The 4,756-nt window shown below is 32.6% G+C and overlaps 1 long non-coding RNA gene across 1 annotated transcript; it reads left to right on the top strand.

The window, feature by feature from the left end:
• The first annotated feature begins 753 nt into the window (after positions 1 to 753).
• On the top strand, positions 754 to 3,408 carry LOC122197610 (uncharacterized). Its single transcript, XR_006191213.2, has 6 exons — positions 754 to 1,284; positions 1,654 to 1,699; positions 2,016 to 2,110; positions 2,208 to 2,353; positions 2,594 to 2,729; positions 2,865 to 3,408. It is a non-coding gene; the product is annotated as an uncharacterized LOC122197610 (long non-coding RNA).
• Positions 3,409 to 4,756: the final 1,348 nt, after the last annotated feature.

The following is a 4,756-nucleotide window of genomic DNA, read 5'->3' as shown; positions in this document are numbered from 1 at the left end:
TTGGGATTTATCGGGAGCGCATCAGGATTATTTAATGAACTTGAAATATTAATTAACAAACATTGGCAAATTAACTTAAAGGAAATATTGGACCTATTGGATTAAGTCCTTAATGGGTTAAGTAGGGTCACTTAACCCTAATTTACATTTATGTGAAAAACCTTAATTGGAATTGGGTTCTTATTGGGCCACTTATTGAACTAAGTTGTTGTGGGCCTTAATGGGCTAATTGGGAACACGTTATGGACTTATGTAATCATTAGGCCTTAGGATAAGACCCGTTAGAGAGGCTTGGGCCCAATTGGGAAAATTAGGCCATAAATGGGCCACAAATGGGCCCTGAGGATTATGAGAAGTTGGGCCATGGGAATGCCCACTGTTTGGACTAGAATGATTGGGTGGGCGTTAAATAAGTCCATACAGAGGTTTAGGCCCAATTTGGAAAATTGGGCCATATGTTGGGCTTTGGCCTACTTGGCTTTTGGGCCTTTAGAGTGTGATTTGGACCTTGGGCTTGGAACCCAATTATTAATTTGGGTATTGTTTGATGTTGGCAGTTTGGGAATTTGTCAACCAGCAGCTGGAAGTTCATCCGCGAGACTTCAGCAGTGTGAGGTGAGTCTTCTCACCATACCCATGGGTCTAAGGCACCAAGGCCGACCCATTATGTGATTATGATATATGTGTTAGTTATTATGTGTTTTGATATGCTATGTGATTGTGTGTTTTGCATGAAAGACCCCGGGGGGAGCCCGTGGCATTAGATGTAAGACCATGTTGGGTAGCCCATGAAATTAGATGGAAGACCATGTGGGGTAGCCCATGTCATTGGATGTAAGACCATGTGGGGTAGCCCATGACATTGGATGTAAGACTATGTGGGGTAGCCCATGACAGTCCTAGGTAAAGACCATGTCGGGTAGCCCATGACATTCTTACAGGTTTTTGTATGCATGGCTTATGTGTTATATGTAGCTTCTACAGCGAGCAGGAAGTGTGATACATGTAGCTTTTATAGCTAACAGGATATGTGATATGTAGATTGTATGTATCGTATTCTTTGGGAAACTCACTAAGCTTCGTGCTTACAATTTTGTTTATGGTTTCAGGAATCATTGATTGGAAATGAAGGGCTCGGATTGATCGCAGTGCACACACTTATGATTTCTGCAATGAATGATTTTGGGAACAACTCTGATAAATGTTTTACTTAATGAGGATTTGGGTCGTTACATTTCTGCAGTTCAGGCTGAACGTTTCTTCACCAAACTAATTGAAAATGAGGTATTTTAAAGTTTGTTTTTCTTTTAGATAACTTATTTATGTTGTTTGTCTTGGTTAGAAACCTAAACACGATAAGTAAAACAATATTTACTCATAAAGTAGGTTGATTAAGCAAAGATATTTGTATTTCCAGTTAGGTATTTCCTGTTATTCCCAATCCTCCTTGACTCTTTCACTATTGCAGTTCTCAGTTTGCATTGCCTTCATATATGAGGAAAAAGTAAAACAATTCAACACTTTCTATAATTATTCCATTTATAATCTCTTATTGTGTTATATTTTTTCATTTCTAAACGACTCGATTGTTTTTATCTCTCTTAGACTTTTATAAGTTCTTTGATAATGCTCCACTTCATTATATATTTTCAGATATGCAGCCATCAGTGGTCTAGCTGATTCACACAAACCAAAAATGGTACTTAATTCATCCTATATCACCATTATATGTCAATGTCTGCTTAATGTTTTTTTGTGCTTAAATTCACACTATACTTTGAATTTAAGCAACAAAAGAACCGATAAGCACACAACGCATACCTTTAAACAATTGTCATCTACATTTTGGTCCATTAATTTCAACTTTCATTAACATAATGTATCCAATAACTCCTGATCAAATTCTAGGTAAGAGTATTCTATTTTGTGAGAATCTTTCTGGACCATTATACGTTAAAATATCATTAGGGATTGGCTTCCATATGCGTCAAACTGATATAAATGTGTTTTTCCAGGTTAATGAGATAATAAATATTAGTCAACCTCTTCGAGAGCAATACAAGTTGTCTATGACTGATGGTGTTCAACAAATCTTTGACATGGATTGAAGGTTCTATATTATAGTTCTCACACTCACTGGAATAGTTTACAACTACTACACATTCTTGTTCATAAAAAAGTAAATCCAAATAAGTTTTCTATTTTAGGTTGTTATTTCTAATGTAAATGTAAGGCATGGGCTACTAATGCTGGTTCCAGAAGTGTTTCAAGTTTTAGGAGGACTGGTTGAGGAGCTGGATGCAGCAAGGCAAAGACTTTTTAATGAAGTCAATAAGCCTCCAAGAGGCAAAAGGTTAGTTGATGATGAACATTTTTCATGTGGTAATACTTTCTTTTTCATTTTTTCATTTGTTCTTGGAGTAAAAACACAATTTTTTGTTGTGTGTACAATTTTTTGTTGTGTGTAAAACCACTAAAGATTAGAGCAGAAAGCAGAGGCAGCAAAGATGGATATATAATGAAAGTGATTTTTATTAATTCAAGTTTCTTTATATATGATTATTGTTAATTTCTATATTGTGTTTAATTTCAGAACAAGAATAGGAGTTGCATCCTCTTTAGCAACTAAAGTCTAGAGCTACTCCGTGCTGAATGGCCAACTGATAATGTCCATTCTTCAGCTAACACTGTATCCTAAAGTGCAACTCAAATACATGTAAATGTACAAGGTATGTGAATGTGAAATCATATTTGCTTCATAAATTAATGTGTATTAAAGGAGATTTGTCAATATTAACAACTTTCTACCATCTTTTATTTACTTTCCAGTGTTTTTCACTTAACCATACATTTATGTACGGTAGGTACTACACCTTCTGTTAATGGAAGAGTGGCATCAAATTCTTCAGTGAACAGACTTGCTCACAAGGAACACATTTCAGTATCATCTAATAATCAAGATGATCAAGATATGTGAATTCGTATCCACCTCATGAAATTAGTATGTGCAATAAAGGAGATTTGCTCACGTTCACCTGTTGATATAATTAAACAAATGAAAAATTTTGTGCCTAATTTATGTCTACTACCAAGCTCCAGTTTCTTTTCTTTTTGCCATTAAGTGTTGTATATTTGGATATATGACAATAATATAACTTGGTGATGTATGACTTACAATGTCATCATGCTACCAACTTTGTGACTATCATCATTTCTTTGCTTTAAATATTTTCTTTATTAACTTTACCATGTATGTAATATAGGTACTACTACTAGACCTCTTAAAATGATGCAACTCCAATACACGTAGACAACCTTTACATGTAATTTCTTAGTCGAACATTGGTAGCTTTTTTAGCATCTTCCAGTAGAAGCAGTAACTTTGCATTCTAGATGCCATGGATCAAGATCAAGGTTCCTTCTTCCTAGTTCTTTCATCATTTTCATTTTTTTTTCAAAAATAAAATGATTAAAATTGAATTCATGATGATGTTTTAGATAATGAAAGTGGGAAGAGTGCAAGAAGCTTTAGGGAGCAAAGAAGGACACAATATGATGAGAAGTAATCCATTGTTGATGGTGTTTTTTTTTGAAACCATATAGAATGTAGTGTTATGTAAACAAATGATAAGACATGTGATTATGCAAATTTCCTTAAGTTAATAATTTTGTTATTCATATGAATTATATTTACAATAATATAGTATTTTAAGACTGTATGGAATTTTAATGTTTTGCAATTAAGTTTACCATATTAGCTATTTTGTAAATTTATTGCTTTAGCAATTTTGTACTTTGAAAATTGGAAAATTATAGAGAAAAAAAGAGCAGTTGTATGGGCATACCTATAGAGACGACATGTCGCTTCTATAGGTGGATCTATAGAGACAACATGTCGTCTCTACAGGTGCATCTACCATGACGACATATAGAGACGGCATGTCGTCTCTATAGCTTCATCTATGGAGACAAGCAATGTATAGTGACGAACCCAAACTAGACAACATGTTGTCTCTAAAATAACAATTAAATGTACTGCTACATGCTTTGTAATGGACCGGGCCTAGTTATAATATGCAAGATTATAAAAACATCAACATGAAAATTATGATGAAACCAACCCACCAAAGGATGATATTAGAGATGCACATTGGTATTTTAGGTCCTTTTTGAAATGGTTAGGTCTATATAGGACGGGTTTAGGAATTGTTAGGTTTTTTTGATCGGTTTTGGTAAGGACTTTTTTGCTCTGATCTTATATTGGACCAATCTCAGTTGGATTGATCTCTGTCTTTTTAGTCTGGTCTTGCCATCATGCCTTTTTTGGATTGATTTTGGGGTTTTTTTTTTCATTATTTTCCGGTTTTGAGGTTTTTTGTTTAACAAACATATGACTAACACCAAAATTATAAATTAATAACTAATAAAAAAAGTTTTTATTCAGAAAAATCTCATTATTTTAAGAAGTTTTTTGATAAAGTCGTAAAAAAATTTGAACATAAAAGTCTTGATTATTTAACATTTTGCTTAAATTAACGAAAAAGTTATATATATATATATATATATATATATATATATATATATATATATATATATATATATATATATATATATATATATATATATATATATAACATAAAAGTCTTGATTATTTAACATTTTGCTTAAATTAACGAAAAAGTTATATATATATATATATATATATATATATATATATATATATATATATATATATATATATAATAAGACTTTTCTG

Source organism: Lactuca sativa, chromosome 4 (genome assembly GCF_002870075.4).
Source record: "Lactuca sativa cultivar Salinas chromosome 4, Lsat_Salinas_v11, whole genome shotgun sequence".
Lineage (NCBI taxonomy): Eukaryota > Viridiplantae > Streptophyta > Magnoliopsida > Asterales > Asteraceae > Lactuca > Lactuca sativa.
This window is presented reverse-complemented; position numbering and strand designations above follow the sequence as displayed.